Raw genomic sequence first — 22,778 nt, forward strand, 5'->3', positions numbered from 1 at the left:
GCTGCCAACCCCCGCGGGGGGCAACGGCAGCGAGTGCGACTGCCACGAGTGGCACTACCGCATCAGAGCCGGCCTCGTCCAAAACGTCGTGAGCAAGGTGAGAAAGGCGGCTTCCTCCGGCCCCCCTCCCCGTCCGGCCCTCACCGAACCCCTCAGCGCCACCCCAGCCCCGCTCACCGCACGCTTTTCCTAACACAAGACGAGCAGCTGGACACGATGCGGATTTGTCTGTGTGTGCCGCAGCTGTGTCGGCCAGGCGCCCCGTGGGTTACCCTCCCATTGGGAGTACATCCCGCATCCCCGCAATCCTTTCCCTCCCTGGGTGTCGTGATGTGTGTCCGTCCGGTGGGTTTGTACCGGGCCGTTGGTTGTGGCGCTGAGCTGCAAAGTTGTCTGGAAACGGGATCCTCGGCCCACCTTTGGGATCCCAGCGATGGCAGTTGTCCTGCTGTCTTGGGACGCGGGCGTCTGTGGGAAAGATGCTGCGGGCGAGTGTCACCAGCTAGTAAGGGGACAGGGTTGTGGAGAAGGCTCCAGTTGGGGTATCGCTCGTCTTTGTGCAACTGTACTAAAGCAGCCCTACAAACAAAAAGCCAGGTTGGTTTTTTGGGGAAGCTGGTGAGGTGGTCACTGTGAGGATGAAAAAAAGACAAAGTTCTGCTGAATTATTCTTGTTTTGTGCTTATTCCCTTGATACTGGTTTGGTAGAGCAGTAAAAGAAGAAACATCTCACACAAGTTGTTGTACTCTAGAGGTAGAAAGTGCGTGCTGCTCTGTTTTGTGTTTCCTGATGTAATGGCTAAGGTGGAAAATTTCTGAGGAGGGCTGCGCCGCTTTCTGCTCTTACTTCATATTTGCTGAGTAGTGCGTGCAAAAAAATGCCTCGCCTTTTCACCTGAAAGCTCCTGCTTGTTTATGGTAGCAGCCCTGCAAAAGCCCTGCCAACTGTGGATGGGCCTCGTTGGTATTAAAAGGCAAACTAGAGCTCTTGGAAATGTAAAATGAAACTGTTACACCAAGAAAGTAGTTCCCTTAATCTCAAGACACCCCTTCCCTAAAATCAGCAAAAATTTCTTCCTGCTTGGGAGCAATGGTTTGGATTAACTGAGTTTATCTGGTTGGGAGAAAAATGCAGCAATAATCAGATGACTGTCATGATTGTGCTTCGTATTGAGTCACTGAAAATAATTTGGATTTTTGTGTCCCTTTAAAGCATGTGCAGTGGGGAAAAAGCAAGTCCCTCAAAACCTTGAACCCTGACTGGACTGAAAAAAGGAGAGGAAAAAAAAAAAAGTAACACAACTACACTCTTCATGAGATAAACAGGCACATGGTGGGGTTGAATGGTTTGTGATGTAGAAGTGCATAATGAAATTTGACATTTAAGTGAGGCTGATTTTCTTCTGTTTATAACCAGAGACTGAGCTATTCATGTGTTTTAGGGTTTAACACTGATGCTTAACCATGAAAAAAATGATTTTGAAATATTTCTTTTTAGTGTTAACTGTAAAAAAAATTTTTTAAATGTTTGAATCTTTTGAAGGTCATCATCAAGTTGGCCACAAAAGGTCGAGGGAGAGTTAGTTTGCTATCTTTCATGCTTCTTTAAAAATAATAAGAAAAGTGTTCTTTAGAGGAACTTGTGGTAAAGGGCAGATCAATTTTAAGGGATAAACAAACATCTGTGGTCCCTGCTGTCTTGTTTTCTATTAGAAAGAATAATAATAATCTTTTGAGACTATGGGTTTTTCCAGCATGGTGTTTTTATTTTTGTTGTATGCTTGCTTCTAAAAACTTGGCAGCTTTTTCGCTTTGATTTGTAATCCTGTGTAATTATAATTAGGTTGTTTTCTCGGGGTCAGGATTCCTCCTTAGTTTGTGCTTTGGTTTTGTTTGGGGGGTTTTCTGGGTGGGTGTGCTGTCTTTTTTTATCCTACTGAAGAAAGAGAGGAAAAACCCAGGCAGAACACCGGTGGGGCTTCATCTGGACTTCCTTTCTTATAAACCTCCAGGAGCTCTGATACTCTGGGAGCAATTCTTGTAACTGCTGGCTCCTCTTACGTGTATCGCACCATCCTTTGTGAGAAGGAGCTGCCCTGGATGAATTCAGAAGACTGGATGTTCAGAACTCCCTTAACTCCTCTCAAAAATACATTTGTTTCTGTAATGTATTATGCAATGTTCTCATCGTTCTAAATAGAGTTTTATTAAATCTTAGTCTAATATACGCTCATTTGTGTAGTAGCCAGGGGTTATATTGAAATATCATAAAGAGAGCCAAAAGTATATTAATAAAAAATGCACTTTTGTTTGGCCAGTAAATCCCCTTGTTCTCATCTTCAGCGGTCAAAGCTAATTGCTGCTGGATGCTCCATCATTGCTTTGTCTTCAGAAATGACAAAACAGTTGTGGTTATTTAACACGAAGCATAGTTCCTGCTCTCCATTTTTCTTGGTGTACATGCACGTGAGATGTCACCGTCCCCTGTTCCTTGGGAGCAGACAGCTGTCCTTAAACTGCTGTAAGTTTCACTGTCTCCACAGCCTCTCTCCTAATGGTACCCTTCATCAGACGTTGTCTCTCTGCCCAGGCTTTCTCAGCTCTCCCTTCCCCAGTGCCTATTTTCTCTCAGCCTGTGTCATGCTTGGGATTGATGGAGTGGAGATCTTGCTGTTTCCAGCCCTGCTCTGTGCTTTGCTTTGCCCCGCTTCTCTTTAAGACATTGCTGGAGCCAGGGGTGGCCTTGCACCTTCCTTGAAGATTGGCATTGCCACGCTAGGCGCTGCCATTATCCTGACCTCGGTGACTGAGTCACTGGGAACGCTGCTTTTTATAGTGCTGCCAGTCATTAGAACTGGAAATGGTAATAAAGGACGTACTGCTTATTATTTAACACTGTTGAAATACATATAGTGAAGAGGTCAGATGCATAATTTAACCACAGGGATTCCAGTGGCCATATTAAATCACCCATCTGAGCTAATGTCCTGACTCAGTACATAAATCTTAGACTTTAGCTTGGTTTGTACGTAAATATCTTCCTTTAGGACAATTCACTTGTAAAGCTTTTCCACTGCTAAATGCTTCTTTGAGGATTTTCATATCTTCGTTATCAGGCTGCTATGAGCAGAGTGCATGTGTATTGTTTGAGAAAGATGTATCCTGAACTAGCCTTCAGGCAAAAGGCTAGTTAAAAAAAAAAACAAAACACCAAACCACAACAACCTGTCATTTAAATGGTCCATGTATCTCGCCACTGTTCAAAGGAGAGATGCTGGGAAATACTCTTCTTTTTTGCCATGGGGACACCTGAGGTCTCATTTTACACATCTGCAAAGTGATCCTTCAGGTAAATTATTAACATTAATGCAGTAAGTAACATAATGAGAGCTAAACCTACGTAGCTGTGAAGCCTAGCAGGAAGTTGGAGCGTGTACTCAGCAAGGACTTTTCTAACTGTCTTGTTAACTTCTTTAGTGCCTGGATCTTCTGACTTGGATCTGCAAAGCCAGCTGTAGTCTTGGGGCAAAGTTTTCATGGAAGCCCTTAGTTACAGAACTGACAGGTTTTGTTTTTTTCCCTCTGTTACTAGGATGACCTGTCTGCTGTGTTCAATTGCATTACATGGGGGGGGGTTGGTTGTTCTGAATGCCAATTTGTATAATGGACACCAAAAGCTGACAATGGGCAAGGACTGAGGCTTGATTAAATTGTAACAGTTGATGGCACAGCATCCCTCCATGCACACCCGCAGTGTTCCAGATCGTCCCACCTCTTGGGGGTGGCGTAGAGGGAAGTGGTTAGTTGAAGGCTGCGTTTTAATCACCCAGAGCAATTATGTAATAATATTTCATGTCTAGTCAGAAGGGAATTCCTGTTGTGGCTGCTTTTTTTTTGCTCCAGATGCCTTGTTTTGCTGCAGTGCTGTTCTCTTGGCTCTCAACTTCCCACTTGATTTGGGTTGAGTCATCATCTTTCCCAAGTAACATGCCATCATTTTACCTATTTGCCACTGGTTTGATCGTTCTTGTGCCAATTTGGCTGAACCTCTAGCATATTGTCCCCTCCAAAAAAGCAGAACTTAATTCAGAGGAGCTAAATGGTTTGGGGGCAGTGCTGCCATACAGTGAACACTGGGCAGTGCTGTCTTGGTATGAACTTGGATCAGTTCAAGGTGTGATGTAATGCTCTTTGCTCTTACAAGGGGAGATGTCTGTGCCCTACCAGCCTTTCGTCCTCTTGCTTTTATGGCAGTTCTGGCACTTTCTCTAGATGCGGTTTCAGCTGATGCAGCTTCCTAACCTGGTGGAAAACTTTCTCTTTTAAATACATTTTTTAAATTATTTTTTATGGGTTTTCTGTTGGGTTAATAAAGCTAGATGGCTCTGTGCAGTGACACCTGCCCTAGGCTGTGGTGTTTTCTCATGGGATTATTGCAGGTATCTGCAAGTAGCCAGAAATGGTACAGCAAACAAATCTGTGTGTGATAATAGTGATGATAAATTTGGCACGGCTTGTGGTGTTTCTCAGGGTAGCAGACAGGTGTGCATTTCAAGTGGACTTTCACAGTTTCAGGATCTGACAATGTCCTTCACAAAATAAGAGCTATGCCACCCTTACCTCCTCCCAGTTTTTGCCTGGAATCTCACTCATTTCTGCCTATCCTCCAGTTGGCTGGTCTCTGCAAAGAGACTTCAGAAATGCTGATGCTGCTTTTTTTTTTTTTTTTTTTTTTTTTTTTCCCCCTGCAACTGACAGGATTTGTCTTGTCAGTGTTGGTTGCTGGCTGACTGGCTTCTACCTAGTCCCAAATCAATGAAAATTTTGAGTTATTGTACCCAGTGCAGTAGTTGAGTCAAAAGCGGCAAGATCGAAGCTAGTATATCACCCATGCCCTTGCTTACCTTGTACAGATTGAAGGGGGCATAGGGACCTGCAAGGCAGATACTTGCCATGGGCAGACAGACTATTCTAAATTTCTTTCAGATGAAGCTTTGAAATTACTCTCTGCTCCTAAAGAGAGATGAAGGGGTCAACAAGTCCCTGTGGTCAGAGGTATCCAGAAATACTGGCAGAACACAGCAAACTTGTATTTTTTTAATGGCTTCCTCAGCTATGGGAGAGATCCCAAAGTTCTCTTCCTCCTACCGCCCCCCTCTGCAAGTTAGCTGATAAACAGCGGTTGCTGGTCTGAGAAATCTGCTGGTTAAAGAGGGAGGTCTGCAGGCTTGAGAAATCTGCTGGTTAAAGAGGGAGCAAGGAGAGCCAACGGCCTGTCCCACTGCAGCTGCTCTGGGGCCTGCCCCTACATGCAGAATGTGCTGATGGAGTCTTCCTGGTTATCAGGGTGCTGGTGAACAACACCCTAAAACAACAGGGTGAGTTTCTCACTGAGTGGTGTGAAGAAAGGGGATGGCGGTTTTGGGAACAGTACCTGCAGTTTCCTGGTGATGAAGAACTGTCCTCTGCCTGCCTGCAAACAGAAAATTACCTAATGTTTGAGATAACCAAGTATGATATCACCAGACTACAAATACTTGTTTAGTGAGCCTAGATACTATTTATTTGGAGGGTGCGTTATGTATGTGTCAAAAATTTCTGAAGCCAACGGTCTAGAAAACAGACTGGGCTAAGACCAATACCGACATCAGAACTCAGTCTTAGGTTTTCTATCTGGTATGGATTTTTTTTTTTTTTACTAGATGGAATGTACGTAGAGTTAATGGTTAGTATCACTCTTAAGATAAAGCATCTCAGATAGAGGAATCTGATTTCGGACTACCATAAATAGTTTGTAACATTGGTAGAACTAACAGTGATCCTCTAGGAAGGTAATTCCGTATTGAAATATCTTTAAGTCATTCTCAGCTTTCCAAGACTTGCTATTGAGCCTTTCATATTCCTCATTTTCTGTGGGCATGTCAAACAACTGCTTTTTTTGTTTCGTTTTCTGGATGGATGTGATGTTTGAAATCGTTGGGGTTTTGTTTGTTTTTGTTTCCACTCCCTGATACATCCTGTATCTCAGTCATTTAGTTTAAATATACTGACCCTGCCCATGCTTTGGCAGAAGTTGTAGGCTATGGTGTATATTTACCAGCTGTTCAGGCAGTCTAAAACCAAATTTCTAAAGTGCACTAACAATTTTACTTCTTGCTCTGGCTACAAGAGTGTGAATAGAAAAGATGACCTCATGTTTTTCTTAAAGCATTTGTCAAAGAGGAGAAACTGGCACTTATGAAGGCATCTAATTTGAAGCCAGTTCTGATGGTAACATTGAGATGAGGATTACGGGCCAGCCGAACATGAAACTGTTCATTTTTTTAAATGAAATAACATCTGGAATACTATGAGACTTACGGTTTTCCTTAACCTAAAAACTTTTGGCCATACTAATGGTGCAAAGTCTTAAATTAAAGCTTTCCAAATGAATTCCAGAGAGCTGCTAAATTTAGAAAATGCCAGAAGGGATCCAGTGCTTTTGTGCACCTTGTCTTCTGTTTTCACTGTCAACTTATTTGTTTCTGACTGGATTCCCTTCTGTGCTACCTGGCATCTGTGGTTGGGTCAGCTGCCCTTACTCCCTTTCATACTCCTTCCACCTCCTCTTCTGCAGTGTGGTCTGGATGGTTCTGGGTTACCCATGAGTAACTGCAGAATTAATTGGGCTGAGATCTTGCTGTAGAAGAAAGGTATGGGGTTTGCTATAGATGATGTGTAGAAGAGCAGAGAACCCTGTCATGGGAAGATGCTGCAGCTTTGCAGCAGTGCTGAGTGTTTGATTCTTGCACTGAATTCTCTCAGAGGAACTTCTCTTGGGCTCTGATCACCTCAACTCTGAAATGAAATTTGTGCTTAGCTCCCATAATGTAACTTATTTTTATACTTTTTTTCCAGTTGACTTTTGATAGCAAGTGACCTTGTGTGCACTTCAAATTCCCTTTTAAAGTCAGGGGGAAGGAAGGGACCTGAAGGAGGAAGAAGAGAGGTTCAAGCTCCTTCCAGAACATGTCATAGGGTGTGTTGCAGAGATATCCAGGAAAAACTGGTGTTGGCGTCAGATACCAGAGCCATGCTGACCCATGCCCAGCACAGGTGCCACGGAGCCTGCCGTGTCGCCAGCCCATAAAACGCAGCAGGCAGCAATGATTAACATGCGTGTTGTGTAGCTCCTGGTGATCTGGGCCACGTCATATCTGCTGGGAGTGCACCGTGGGTCTGTGCCTATTCCAACGCGGCAGGAGATGGATTGGCGGCTGGCCACAGCGCATGCCTCTGGTGCTACTGGCAATCGCATTTGGGGCAGAAACTCCTGCCTGCCCTGTGCACTGATGAGACGAGGGCAAACGTGCTCAGAGGACGATGGGCTGGATGGGACTGGCCTCTGTGGAGAAAACTTCTTTTTCTTCTCTCTTTTTTTTTTTTTTTTAATTAATCTCCTCCCTAGAAGGAAAATTCAATGTGTGTAGTACATTGTTAGGCTTTTTTATTTTGTTAGGATTTTTATTTTGTTTTAATTTGGGAAAGACCCAAATGCCAGTTGTTCTGCTGAAGCACAGGAATAAAAAACTACATGAGTGAATATGTCCTGATACTCATTTCTGGGATGCCTGTCTAAATCCACAAGTAGCAAAGCTGGGAGAATCAGGAATGCTATTTGTGAGGCGCAGGGAAGCGGTACATTCGCCTTGTCCAACAGCATGTGATCTATAGTTACTCTTGTGCACTGTTTTCAGAGCAGGGTGGTCTGGTTCCCTGGAAAAGGTTTTCCAGCTCCAGACAGTTGTGGAAGAATTCATTTTGGCTCAACTACCCTCTCCCTGTTACTCTGCAGCACTCTGGAGCTGTGCAGGTCTCCTTCTGGCCTCCAGACCAAAGTCCACGAATGTGTAGGCAATGTTGCAATGTCCACCCTACAAATATTAAAGATAGGGAATGTAAATTAAACCATCAGACCTTTCCCCTGCTCTGTCTCCCAGGGATGTGTAAGACATTGTCTGCTTGAACAATACAAGCTTGACAGACCAGTTTCATATTTTGATTTGTAAAACAAGTGGAATATTTGTCTCCTTAATATTTATTTAAGTCTCTTTTCCCACTCTCCTTCTCCCTTTCTTATTGCCTGAGCTGTAATAGCTGTAGTCCTCAAATGATGAGAGGGCAGGGTCACAGCAGCAATAATTGCATGTCAAAACTAAGGTGTCTGATCTTTTCATCTACAGTGACTTTGAGCAAGTATTTCTCACAAGCAATGGCTTCCTCCTCTTGTCTGCTCCTTCCCCCTTCTCCATTTGAGAGTTTCATGCCACTTTTGACACTTTCAAGCTCTTTTCCCCCTACTTTTAAAAAGGCCCAATAAGGTAGTAAATTAGGTCTTGCCATATGAGCCCTCTCAAGGCTGCAAACGTGTGATGTTTTATGCATGGTTTTGGCAGCCTGAAAAATATCAGTTCTCAAAGTGTTAACTTGTTTTCAATAATCAGTTGATAGCGATTGTTAATATTTAACTAAAATATTGGGGGTTTAAATGCCTTATATTTACAGGACCTAGACCTGTTCTAAACACAGATTTGTAAACTAGTTTAACTTTTTATTTAGTTTGATTGCAAAGTCAGTCCCAGCAGCATGTACCTTGTTCAGAATAGAGGTTGTCGTCACCTGAGAACTGAAGGATGACACTCGAAAACCATTTTGTGTGTGTCTCAGTTTTAGTGATGGGTGTTGTTGCTCCTGGTCTTTTCATGCAACTGGAGGGAGGCAAACAGTTACAGGTGTTATAGCAAAGAATAGGTTTAAAATTGAAGTCAATTTTTTGACAGGATCATAATGATGTTGGAATATGTGTAGAAAAGATACTTAATTGCAGCACAGAGATGTAAAAGAGAGATGGAAACATCCCATTCCTGCTCTCTGGAAAATTGTAGAGTTTGTGAAAGCTGCAAGCAAGATTTTGTATCTCCCAACTGTTTGATGTTAGATGACATTGTAGAGTTGGAAAAAAAGAAGCAGATTGCATCAGCTGAGAAACTAGTTAGTTGACTAATGTGGGAAGGGCGAAGGCTGGAGAAGATCAGAATGCCTCAGAATAAAGGGAACTCCTGCTACTGAAAATAAAAGTAGTAGTGGTGGAGAAGCGGGTGGGATATGGATGCTACTAAAATTGATTTAATCATGTTGAGTGTTCAGAAGACTGTCATATGATTAACAAATCATATTTTAATTGTTAGCATATTACTGATTATTATTTACTTAGCAAACTTCCTTATTCCCTCTCCCAGTGGGGAAAAGAAACAGGTCTGTGATGAGAGCAAGGTTGGGAACAGAAGAGCTAATTGCTCCTGATTAAAGTGTGAAGTTGAAGAGTAGATGAAACTTTTCCAGTTTTTCGGTGCTTCAGATGGCATCTCTATCTTGAGACACTGTGCTCGGTAGATAACTTGGAGGGTCTTTTCTGCTTATGGCATCGACTAAAGAATAATTAAGTGCAGAGTGTTCCATTTAAAGTCTTTCAGGTTGGTTTACTGGCTCTGAAATGAAGTAGATTCGTGTCCTTTTGCATATTTGAAGTTCTGGGCTTGTTTTGTGATTGCAGAGTTGTTTAAGGCATCTCACCACACTGGGGAGATGGCTCTTACAGGTGAGCCATGACTGAAAGACATTAGGTATGACGCAGAGCATGCAGATGTGCGTGGTGCAGCTTGGCTGGCAGCCTGCTGCTGCCTCGGTGGGTGCAGACAGGCGATGCTGCAGTAACGCAACTGCTGTCAGCATCACCTTTCTGCTGCTGTGGCTGGGGAGGGGGGAACGGGGCCACACACTGGGTGCAAATGGGGCAGCATTGCCCTGTTGGGCTTAGTGGGGACAGCCCGGTTAATAAGCTCAGGATAACAAATGTAGGAGGCAGTGTATATCTGCCTTTCTGATTGTAAGCAGCTTGATGCGACCTGTGCCTTAAGTGGCCCATCTTCATGACAGAGCTGAAGTTTACAAACCAGGAGGAAGTGCTGTTTTATGTATTGGTGTTCACACAGTGATGTGTGGCAGCGTGGCACCAAGCCTGTGTACTTAAGTTTGAAATATCAGACTTAAAAAAATATACAGTTCAAAAATTAATGTGGAAATTTCACAACAAAGTCATGCATATCAGAAAATGCGGCTTTGAAGGATGCATTTCAGCAACTTTAACTATGTTAAACTTCAGAAACTATCGTGGAAATTTGTGAAGTCCATAGTTGTGCAGTCCTGTACTGCTTTGCAGGGATGGAAACTGTTTTCGTAGGTACGTGAAACTGCTTTCATACAACACTGCACAATCTAATTATATCTTTCTTGGAAGACTGCTAAGCACGTGTCCTCTGGCTCACGTGCCCTCTCTTCTTTCTCTCTTCCCACTCCCTTCCCTTCCCGTGTCCCCAAAACCTTCAACTTTGTGGTATTAGTCAGAAGTAGTTTCTTTTGCTTTATTTTTCAAGTGATACATTGCCTAGACAGTCAGTCATGTCTGTAGTTAAAGCAACCTGACAATTTCTGTGTATGTGACCTTGTGTTCACTGTTGAAGAGTGATTTTCCTGGGTTGCAGCTTTCCCTGCCAGATGTCTGCCATGGTCAGAAATGGTTTACTGGTTTCCAAGAATGAAAAGTAAGGAAAATGCTGTTCCTGCTGTAAGAAAAAATAATTGGATAAGAAGCCGAACAAAACAAACCCTCTCAACTTTTGAGTTAGCAAGCTCCAGTGTACAAGAATAGGGACGCCAGATATGTTGGGAACAGTAAGGACGCAGATGTTGAGCAAAAGGTGATACTCTGGTACCAACAGTATCTCTCTTGCTACATGAGTAAAAGTTCTTGCAAACTTGGAAGGTTATAAACCTCTCAAAATACCACTGTATACTTGCTCAGTAGAAATTTGTTTTAAAAGGATTTATCTTTAAGAGGTCCTAAGCACTCAGGCACTGGCTGAAGATTTTCAGCAAAAACATCCACTTATGATAAAGCTGTAGAAAGTTAGATGTACTCAGCGCTAGGAAATCTAGCATTATACAGAGAGGAAGTAGCTTATAAGTCAGGTGTTGACTGTGTTGTGGGTTTGGCCATTCCAGTGTAGATGGTGTAGGCTTCTTTGAGTGGCTGTTCAAAGAAAACAAACAACAAAACCTCTCAGTAGCTGGCTTGTTGTTTTTCTTCTGTTTTGTTGTCGGTGTTTTTCTTTTTAATGACTCTTCTGTTTTCCAGGTAAGTCCAGTTGTGTCCAATAAAAATATAAGAACAGATGTAGTTTGGAAATGTTTTGTCCTGAATGTGGCAGGTGAAAGGGTAAATAATTCATTGTTATACCTTCTCCTCAAGTCCTCCAGGATTATTTGGCTTATTTTTTTACTACTCTTAATGTTCCCAATTTGAAGTGTGACCTTCTTGATACTTCCTCCCAGCTGGTTGAAGTGCTGGTCAAAAATGCCAGGTATCCTCAGGAACACTTTATTGACAGTTAAAATACAGATCAGGGAGCGCTTTGCCCAGCTGTGATCTCGAAGGAGAGGCACCCTTACTCTGAACATTGAAGGTTAAATAGTTGAAATGCTCTGTTGTTGCCATGGGTGAGAGGGAGGTAGAGATACTTATGGCAGTAAAACCATCTCAGTTTTAAGTGTTGCAGTTGGGCTGGCACATCCCTCTGGGAGGCTTCTCCTGCAACCTCTTTAGTGTGGTTTAACTGCACAGTTATTTTCTATAGAGTTGAGCATCACACCGTTTTCTGGAACTTGTATGCTTTCTTTAACATTAAAAATGCAGCTGAAGTGTCATCTTTGGCTGGGGGTTAGGAAGGGGTGGAGAGAAGCATTGTCTTGTAGCAGCCTGGAGCAAAATTTTGCTACAGTGGTCCCCTGTGGCTGTAACTATGAGTACTTCTTGGGTAGTTTTAGTGCTGGGAAAAGGCATTAGTGATAGGCATATTACAGTAGAAGTACAGACTTCTTTGCTCTTCTTGGTTTGCTGACTTGGAACTTTTCCTCCAGGAGTAAGTACCTGGAGACAGTTTTGCTTTTTGTTATATATATTGTATGAAAAGCATAACTTCAAGTGTTTCTTTGTATTTTATTCTTTTTAAAAACAACTTTGTGGTTTGTTTTTTGGTGGTTTTTTGTTTTGTTTTGTTTTGAAAAACACTCTAAGAATCTGAAAGCATCATAAACTTAAACTCTCACTAGATGAGGTATTTATATAGAAGATGGATTTTAGTGCTGTGCAGGGAAATTTGACAGGGATTAATTATAAAAAGATGAAGCAGGAAGGAGAGGAGCAGAGGAAGATTAGACCCAACACACATGGACCTCAGTGACAAATGATAAATTTTTGTTTTCATTTACTGCTTTTAAAGTTGCCATCTAATGTACAGGCGAGCTTGTGGCTTTTCCCCAGGAAGGGTTTGGGGCTGCTGTGGTAAGCCATGGCATATGTGATACAGAGAGGCTGAGGCTCCCAAAGTTTTTTCAAGGGGTCAAGAAGCCGCACATGGTATGTGGAGCATGTTATGTGCCTCAGGACAGAGTCTGCAAAGGCCAGCACCGCAGCCAGGTTCTGCCTGGCTGGGGAAGGACCAAGGGTGCAGTTTTGTGTACCTAACTTGGGTTCTTCCAAGGCAGCAGTGTGAGTGACCCACTGGTCGTGTCATGCTGAAGCCAGTGCAGAGAGCAGTGGAAGCAGAGCTATGATCCACCTGAAGACAGTTTGGTGAAGAGTTTGCTTGCTTTCAACAGCAATCTGGGCATCAGTCATTGGAAATGGACCATGAACCCACAGTGTGGGGAGCGGGGGTATGTCTGTGTCCAGCCCCGCTTCTTATAAGCTCTTTCTGCCAGACTCTGGGTAAATGTTGGACCAGAACATCTCTCCTCCTGTCTCTATTCTCTTTTTAGAACAGAAAGGGCTGCTTTGCACTTTTCCATTTGTCCTGGTTCAGCTAGGATAGGGTTAAGTTTCCCCAGCAGAGAGGGGTAATGGATCTCCAGGCGAGTTATTCATACCATGCTGGCGCCAGGTCCAGGCATGGGAGCACGAGAACTTTTTCCTTTGTGGCTTTGGTGACGGGGAGCACAGGGCTGTCTGTAACCATTGCGGTATTTCTCTGTATATCTTTTGTCTTGTTCACTGTTATTGCTGTTTAATGTTGTCATCATTGTTACTGTTGTTGTTCAGATTGCTTATTACACTGTTGTATTAAATTCCTTCTTATTTTAGCCCGGGTTTGTGCCTGACTTCCAGCCTGACCGGCTGAGGGTGGGGGAGGGGCAATGGCAACGTGGTCTCTGGTCCAGGCAAGGCCTAAACCAACACATCATTCTATCAGGGTGAAGGTAAAACAAACCAAATCCTTGGTAAGCATCTTAGTATGACATTTTTGCAGTGGGTATTCAGTGTGCATAGATTCCACAGACAGCATTATGGCCTCTGGAGGAAAAGTGCTTTCAAGGCAGGGGCTCGTAATTGAGACGGCTTGTGTTTGTAGTGACAGCATGCAGAAGACTTTACACTTGCAACTTTTGTAACTTCAGTGCAAATACTGACTCGTTGCATGAGCCCCATCCAGATTTTCACCCCTTGCAACGAAGTTACAGGATGTTACTTTTTGGGTGCTTTACCTTTTGCCAGATATCTTCACAAGCATCTCAGGTTTCAAATAGTCCTCCATCTTGATGTGAAGCATAGTGAGTCACAGCACAGGTGGTGACTCATTGATATCAATTAAACATTAGGATCCTGAAGGTGTGACTCCTTTAGCTTTGACCAAAAAAAAAAAAAAAAAGCTGTCACAACATGAAAAAACCACTTGCAATGTATTGCACATCTGCATAGGTGGCAAATTCTCTATGTTGCTGTACTGCTATGAAAAAAAGCTTTTGTTTGTTTAAATGTTCCCTTTCCACCAGCAATTTTTTTTTCAGCCTATATAACATGGTCCTATTGGTTTAGCAAGTCACTTTATCAGATCTCTTGCATAAGGAGGATAGATGGAGGACAAAGACAGACAAAACCCAGGGACACAAAGAAAAATCGCAGGGAGCGCTGTAAATTTAGCAGCATCCTTCCTTAAGGCTGGGTTCTGTTAACCCCCAAGTGGGACACCAAGGGATTCAGCCAGAGCAGTTACAGGATTTAATGGTCTCCCTGCTTGTAACAAATTAATCTACCTTTTGTAAGAGGTGGTAGAGGATTACTGTCTAGTCTCCAGCCAAAACAATCTCCTTGTGCAGATTTACTTGGAGAGCTACTTGAACTGTTGTCAGCACTGCCCAGCCCAGCACTTTTTTCTGCAGGGAGGTGGAAACCTGTCACTCTTTTCTCTGTGAAGCAAAGCTGACTGTCGTATTTGTGGGATAAAATTACTAGCAGTAACATCAGAACCTGCCACAGCTCTGGGAACATGGTGAATACACTCTGCTCTGCCGGGCCTGGGTGTATGTAAGGGGAGAGGCATCATTGATGCTATATAATGGTTCTTGCTTTATTTCTACTCTTCAAAGCTGAGACTGCAGTTCTCTGCCTTTGGCTTTTCCATGGGGAAGGAAAGAGGGAGCACAGGTCTCTAACAAAATTCTTGCACTTTCAGCATGATGAAGCCTTGCTGATTTGCTCTGCTGCTGTGTTAAGACGGGTAGGGATGATAGGCTAGCTATTAAATATGTATTTTGTCCTATTAATGTCATCTTTATGTGAGGCTGCTTTTGGCTGAAGCATCCATTTTTCTTTTGTGCCCTCTCCTTATTTTGTCTCTTTGCTAGTCGAATGCCCTAGTGGCACCCACCACTGTCCTGCTGAATTCATTTTGGATAACTGCTTCACAGCGTCTTCTCTCTGGTTTGTGACAGCTGCCAGAGGAGAAACCAGGGTATGCATGAAGTCTTAGTACTGAGTGAGTAATCTGGGGTCATGTCAGAGTCTGTGGAAGTTTGTGCTAAAGCAACTATTGAAGTATTTCACCATTTCCCTATTTACAAGTCCTGTGAGGGTTTTGGAGAGCAGGAGATTTGGGGAAGGTCAGGGGCTGCCTGTGTCTGTCAGCACCCATGTTAGGCTGCCCTTGTGGGTTTGGAGGATCAGTTCTGATTTACACTGGCCTGCAGAGTGAGTGCTTAACCAAGGGCAGGAAAGGACCAGATTCAGGATTTGTAAGGAAATACATGTTTTTATTTCCAGAAAAGCTGGGGAGCTGGGCAGTAGCCTTCAAAACAAATGATGACTCGCAGATAAGTTATCAGGAGTAGGTGGATTTTAGGCTCTACTGAAGGACATACTGATAGACTGACTTTTCTTCTGCTTTTAAACTCTTCCTCTGTGTACCAGTGTGCCAAGTGGTTTGACATCTGTTGTCCTGGCCTGAAATTTTACAACAGCCCTTCATGAGATTTTGGCTCCTTCAACCATGAACTTTTACCTATGTGTAATCTTGTACTGCACGTTCCCTTCCTGGGGCTCATGCAAGGGTCGGCTATCTTTGACTAGCAATAGTAAGCTGTGAAAATGAAAAGACACCAGGACATCTGCTTTTTCCTTTTCCACTTGGATGACATTACCGTTCCTCTGACAGCAATAAAATTAAAAATTAACAACTTGTAGAGATTACCTCAGGAAAAAAAGTGTTCTTGTATAAATATGACTATTTTTAATAAATTTCATTTGTTCTCTACAAACAAAAATGATTTCTCAGTTTTAAGCAGTACATACATCTTCTGGATCGTGAAAATAAACCCAGAGCATTTGAAAGCCTGCTTGGGGCTCAGATGTATCTCCCAAATTTTGTTTTGTTTATGGCTTGTCTGGGCAGATATTTTTCTTTGCTAACTGGAGATTGGTTCTATAATTGCAAGTATTAGGAACTGCATTTCCCCCACTTGCTAAATAGTTCTAAAAAGTCAACATCTCTGGAGAGCAATTCTCAATGCCTTGCTGAGCTGTTGCTGCAAATAATTCATAGCTGTTTGATGGGGAAAAAAAAAATACTTGCTCATACAACTTGCTTTTAGTTCCTTAATTCCTTAGTCTGTAGGTTGGAGGATCAGACATATATGTCCCAACTTCTTCAAGTCAGTGCAGTGAGGAACTCAAATACATTTAACTAAAACAAAAAGTCTGAGACTGAAAGCTGGTACGTTTCTTTTGGCCACAAAAAGTGCTATACTTCTTGGTGAGATGGTATGTTGTTGGGAGGACGTCTCCTGTGGTGTTGAACCAGAGGGCTGAGTCAGAGCTAGCTGTATTTGTGGAAGGGCTGTATGTCATGAAAATGCTTAAAAGTGCCTAATTGAATTCTTGAGGGAAGCTTTCTTTTGAAGTTGCATCTGACTTTTAAAAATAAATTGCATACTTTTACTTTGTGTTTTTGGCCATGGAACTTCAGTTCCCGGTGTCAGGAAGGCTGCTTGCTACTATTACCTTACACACAAATAGCCATTCTGCAAAGTTTCAGTTCTGGAGTACCTGACTCTCCGAAGTTAGCTGTACTTATTTTTCATGAAATGTGTATGGCTTCCATTACCATCAATAGCTGAACACTTCGCAAACCACAAACAAACATATCTTCCTACATTTATTCAAGGGTATTAATAATAGCGTCCACACTTTACACACGAGAGAGATTAAGTTATATGTGCGAGGGCAATGAGGATATTCAGACAAAGCCTGGAGTGCAGCCTGGTTCTCCTGAGGCTCGGCCTAGTGACTCCGAGGCAAATGTCTTGGAGTTTAGGGAAGTCTCACTAGAAGCTTTGTTGTTTCAGTCTTTCTCATGGGAATGAGGCACTGCCCTAATGACAAGGTGCTTGAAACAGTCCATTTTCTCTTCCTTTGACAGAAAGGGTAATTTCAGTATCAGGGATAGCTTTAGTGTAGAGGTTCAGCCCCTGTCTGATCTCTGAGCTGTGACCTGTCACTGTGGGAGCTGCTGTCCCAAGGAGTCATACAGCTGCGCCGGGATCTCCGGCTGCCCTGTCCGGCTCCATCCCGATGAGTCGCGCCACCCCCTTCCACCATCTGGGGAATTGAGATGCTGTTCTGAAAGCAAAAGTACCTTGATGCTTTGTCCATGGGAGCCTTCATCTAATGGCCACCAGGGGTCTGCGGCCAAGCAGCTGCTTTTCCCCATTTTTCCAAGCAACCCTGGGAAGGTCAATTGGAGAAAATGCTCTTAGAAGTGTCGGGCTTGCTGCCAGTGGGCTTCAGGGGCCTCTGGTAGGAGGTGTCTGGGGTGCTATAGTGAGATGCTTTAGCTACACCCAATACTGCTAATGTCTGATGCAGATCTACCCCTTAGTCTGAACTCATACGGCCTGGAAACAGGCAGATTTAAGTGTTGGATGTTGTCATTTTATAATTAAGGTTCTGATAAAACTCACTGAAGTAAATGAGTCTTTAATTTGCTTCTCAGGGTCTGGGATTTGACTTGAGAGAGAAATCTTTCCTCTGCCATTTCCATGCACTCGTGCTAGGAATGAAATTTGGAAGCAGCTCTACACCAATGTTAGTATGTTTAAATGCATCTGTGAAACTAATTTATTTCAGTTTATCTGCTTTTTTTTTTTTTTTCTTGCAGTGGGATCTTGTTTGTGATTCCGCCTGGAAAGTCCACATTGCTAAATTCTCTCTACTGGTAGGATTAATCTTCGGCCACTTAATAACAGGATGTATAGCTGACTGGTAAGTGTAAAATCTTTTAATGCAATGTAACTATAAATAAATAACAATATTAAATATTGTTTTGATTTTGTTCTACTTTATATTCATGACAAATCTTTGCATAGTGATCTTTCTGCTTCTGAAAGAAGCATGATAAATAGTTTAAAACTGTGTGTTAATTGCTTGAACTGAGTAATTTATATCAAGATAAATAACATAAACTATTTGATAGTTGGCTTGGCTATTTCCCCCGACACAATTTATTACAGCTGTAATGCTAGTACAGAATTAAGTATTTTCTAAGTGAAGGCTTTAGGGTCTGTTTTTTTTTGGTTTGGTGTGGTGTGGTTTGGGGTTTGTTGTTTTGTGTTTTGTTGTTTGTTTTGGGTTTTTTTTAAACCAAGAGATAGGGACAAAAGAAATTGGAAATGGCATTGATTTGACTGAATACAAGACTAACGTAATGTCAAACTTGTGCTTACGCAGTATCTTTTGGTGGGTAGAAGGCTGTTTTTTGCAAACCTTTCCATTGTTCTATTTTTAAAGATCTTGTTAAGCAAACATTTCAATGTAGTGTTAAGGAATTGCTGACTTATGTGTTGTTAATATTGGGGTATTAAATTAAAAGCATAGAGTGCAATTCCTTAAACTGCAGTAGTGAAAACATTGGATACCCCAGTTATGCTGAGAGTTCAGCTTTTATTTAAAGAAAGGGTCTTGTAGTTCAAGAGAGGGGGGAAAAAAATAAAAAAAACATGACTCAAGTGACTTCAGTGGAAACTTGCAGCATCTGAAACAATAGTTCCACAATCCTGTCCCAGTCATTTCAGTGGCTTCCAGCACAGTTGCTAGTGTTGGTGCTTTAAGTGGCCCCATGTTAACTCTTTTGCCATTCATTAAAACAGGAAAGGAAGAAGAGTTGCCTATTAGGGAAATCTTACAAAGCCTCAGCAACTCACTAGTCAGTTGGGAGAGAAAAGGCCCCCTGCAGCTGTGCAGTAATTTGGCTCAAGCATTTGTAGCAAAATTGCATCTTAGTTCTTGAGTAGTCACTAAAAGTTCTTAGGTGAGGAATCATGACTTTTCAGTGAATCAGGGAACATGCATGATGAAATATAGTCGAATTTTATTAAAATACCAAAGTAAAACAGGGCTCTAACAATACATAGAAAGTATAGTGGGGAAATGAATGAGCGATCTTCCTCGGCTTTCCTAAAAAGGAATCAGTGTGGAGAAAGCAGACTTATTCCCAAGTTAGGAAAATGCTGCTATAATTGACAAATAAGTCACAAATAAGTTAACAACTTGTTGCCGAAGGCACAGGCTTCAAGAGAGAATTGCAATAAGCGGGTTTAATAGCTCATCCTGCTCTTCCATCCATTTCTGTCCCCAGTGTGTACTTTGTGCTGCCATGTGCACTTGTTGGACCCCTCTGCAAGCTACTTAGCTGAGCTAATGCAACATAAAATTACCTCGATATAAAAGTGAGAGGGTTTGTTGTGTTTTTGTTTGTTTGTTTGTTTGTTTTTGTTTTGTTTTTTTTTCTTTGTCTAGTGAGTTTAGGAGAGCTTAAGGGCAATTTGGTTTCCAGCTGTGGTGCAAAGGAGAAAAAGGGTAGTTTGGTGGCTGGAGGCAACAGTGCCCCCCTTGCCTTTTCATGGGTGACCAGAAAGGACATGGTTTGTTGCCACTGAAGCCAGTCCTTGTGCTCCTCTTCAGTCCCCATCTTTGTCATCTGCAGGGGACCTGTGCTGGACAGTCTTTTTGTCATTTAGCAGTAGCATTTGGGGCTGGTAAAATAAGACCTAAATGGGATTTACTTTGCTAATTCATTACAACATGAGTTTCCACTAAGGCAGAGCGTTGTGTGGAGAGATAGATACAAAGGCGATTGTACCTTTAAAAAGAAGAAAAAAAAGTTAGTCCCAAAGGAGCAGGGGAGATTAAACAGAGTAATGTACAAAAGTGTAACAAAGTTTCAAAATCTGTTTCCATTTCCCTTATGTACTACTCCCAGTTCAGATCATTAGAAGAGGCTTTGTTTTTTTTCGGTACCACTGGGGTTTGGGCCTTTGCTTTTTCTTTTTGAAATAAAAAAAGTTTCTTTTAAAACTGTACATGGCAAAGGTGTAGGGTGCATTAAGGTAGGTTTTTTTAAGCGAACTGAGTGGTCTATGTTCAAAATACAATAGGTGTGCACACTGGGATAGCTCTTTGTCGAAAACCTGTAGAAAGACAGTCTGTAAACATGTTTGGCTATGTGAAGACTGACTGTGTCCAACACCTGAATATAAGTTACTCATTCAAGAGGCAGAGAGCACTTCTAGCAGTTTTACCTGATCTGGACAGAGGCAGTTGAGGGTTCTGGAAGGCTTCCTTCTGGAACATGTGGGTTTAGTGTTCATGTAGCATCAAAAGAGTAGGTTTCTGTCATTGCCCCATACTGTCCCTGCTTTGCATCTGCTCTGGTGCTTTATGGAGCCTTTGTGCTGATTCAAGCCCCAGAATATAGAGAAAACCTGCAAAGAACAGCATGGGAAGAGCAGTTTGAGCTGCAAGAATTGTAGAATGGGTTGGGTTGGAAGGGATCTTAAAGATCATCCAGTTCCAGCCCCCCTGCCATGGGCAGGGACACCTTCCACTAGCCCAGGTTGCTCAAAGTCCCATCCAACCTGGCCTTGACCACTGCCAGGGAGGGGCAGCCACAGCTTCTCCGGGCAACCTGTGCCAGTGTCCCACAACCCTCACAGAAAATAATTTCTTCCTTGTATCTAATCTAAATCAACCCTCTTTCAGTTTAAAACCATTACCCTCTGTCCTACCCCTATACTCCCTGATAAATAGTCCCTCCCCACCTTTCCTGTAGCCCCCTTTAAGTACTGGAAGGCCACTATAAGGTCTCCCCAGAGCCTCTCTGGGCTGAACAACCCCAACTCTCTCAGCCTGTTCTCAGAGGGGATGTGCTCCAGCCCCAGATTGTCTTCATGGCCTCCTCTGGACCCGCTCAAGCAGTCTGTCCCAGAGCTGGACACAGCACTCCAGGTGGGGTCTCGAGAGCAAAGTAGAGGGGGGGAATCCCCTCCATTGACCCGCTGGCCACACTTCTCTTGATGCAGCCCAGGATATGGTTGGCTTTCTGGGCTGTGAGCACACATTGCTGGCTCATAGTTTCCATTCACCAATACACCCATGTCCTTCTCTGTAGGGCTGCTCTCAATCCACCCATCGCCCACTCTGTATTTGTGCCTGGGATTACCTGGACCTTAGTCTTCTCAGCGTGGCAAGGTACATGCATAGGAGCACAGGAAGAGCAGTTCTTGTCCTCAAACCACTCACTCTGCCCCTGTGGTGCAACTCTGCCGATGCTAGAAATATCTTTTTGATGCATCTGTGTATTCACCGTGTAGACTGCAGATTCTTCAAAAGCCTGAGTTTGCTTGTATCCCTAGTTATTTGCCTGTGCAGGTGGCATTTAGCATTTGATCTAGATGATAGTATGCAGTGTAGGCTGAGACTTTTGTGGCACAGAAATATCTCCGTGGAATAGTTTGGATGGCAGTAGATAGCATCCCGGGGCTGTTTTACTGAGGAGATTGTGTATGGTTTAATTTCTCACAAGCATTTCCATGTACTGTTAGATAATTCTGTCTACATATAAAAGGCTTTTTTTTTATGCTCTAAGACACCATCCTGTCAAAACACTGCTGGTTCACCAAATGTATGGCTGATAGCTGCCCTGGAGCTTTGATTTTTGAGGAATGTGCTGCACGCCTTGGTGAGGAAAGAGACTAGTTTTGTGTCTGGGAGGAGGTGCTGGTGATGCCTCTTACCAGAGGGCTTATATGGCCTCAGCTGGCTTTCACAGGCCCAGGAGGGTCTTGGATTTCCTGATTCTTCATTAGCAACAACCACTCATTTACATAATGGTAGAAAAAATTCTATGTTCTAATGATGGAGAACCTCAAGTACCAGAGGGTGAGAGGAAGAAGGGGACTGAAGTATGCTAAGCATGAGGTCTTTTTTTAATCAACGTCAGGGAATGGCAGGTCAGGCTTGTGATGAGAATTAAGTTCCTAATTCAGAGTCTTTGCATAATGCCTTTCATCTGCAAAACACTTCCACAAATACTAATTAGTATGAATTACAGCTTGGCAATTACAAAAATAGGGCTGCAGAAGTCTGCACAGATCGCTGATAACAGAGTTCATAGTTGTGTGTTTTTTTCTGTATTCACGGTTTCATATGAGGTGCTTCCCCTCCCTGTCCAAGTGCTTTGTGTTCCATAAATACAAAATCTGAAGGACACAGAGCAATAACTGCCCCAGTGTCCAGCATGTTCCCAGTGCGTTGCATATCACAGAGGCAGTGATGTTGTGTTCTCACCCTCAGCCCAACAGTATCTCATCTTCTGTTGGGCTGGGTTTGTATGCTGATTGAGAGCAGTCTGCTTTGACCTTGCTGTCTTCAGTTTGCATGTTGGTACATTCAGTTTTAAAAACATGGAATAGTTGATGCCAACAGCTTAAAACTTTGAGGTGCCCCACAGGTGATGCTACAGCTGAAGAAAATAGTAAACCTGTCCTCATGCAAGGAGCCATGACATCTTAAGCGTGACTTTGTGTCATCATTCACACTTTTCACATACCGGTGCACTCTTCCAGTTCCCCAAAATGTGAAAATTATAATGATGCCTCCTTTTCAGCCCTTCACTTTGTATTTTATTAATCTCGTTCTGTTTTAAGCAAAGCAAAATCCAACATTCTAATTGTGAATGCATATATATAATTTATAGCTAGTGGTAATAATCTGCTGAAATAGTTGAATAGAAACACTTCAGTATGTGAAACTGGACTAAATTGTGAGATTTAAATGCTCTTCATTGTGCTGACATTCAACCTGATGGCTGGCTTGCAGCTGACAGACTGCTTTGAATGGGTCTGTGAAAACTGCCTACGAAAAGCAAGTTCATATATTCTTTGTGGAAATGGCATATGGAGCTGACTAAAAGGGATCCTCAGTTCCACTGGAAAACTTGTGGGAGTTGACAAGTTGAAAAATTTTGGAAATCTCCACATAATGATCCAATTCTTGCTTAAAAATAGGCATGTGC

The 22,778-nt window shown here is 42.8% G+C and overlaps 1 protein-coding gene across 2 annotated transcripts in view; it reads left to right on the forward strand.

Moving 5' to 3' along the window:
• Window positions 1-6: 6 nt before the first annotated feature.
• The window catches only part of SLC22A23 (solute carrier family 22 member 23), a 111,769-nt gene continuing 88,997 nt past the window's right edge, over window positions 7-22,778 (forward strand). For both annotated transcript variants that reach the window (XM_026843062.1, XM_026843063.1), the window contains exons 1-2: window positions 7-97; window positions 17,586-17,689. The gene's annotated coding sequence lies outside the window, so the exon portion shown is untranslated. The remainder of the gene's footprint in view (window positions 98-17,585; window positions 17,690-22,778) is intronic.

Source organism: Athene cunicularia (genome assembly GCF_003259725.1).
Source record: "Athene cunicularia isolate RWA chromosome 2 unlocalized genomic scaffold, athCun1 chr2_part1, whole genome shotgun sequence".
Lineage (NCBI taxonomy): Eukaryota > Metazoa > Chordata > Aves > Strigiformes > Strigidae > Athene > Athene cunicularia.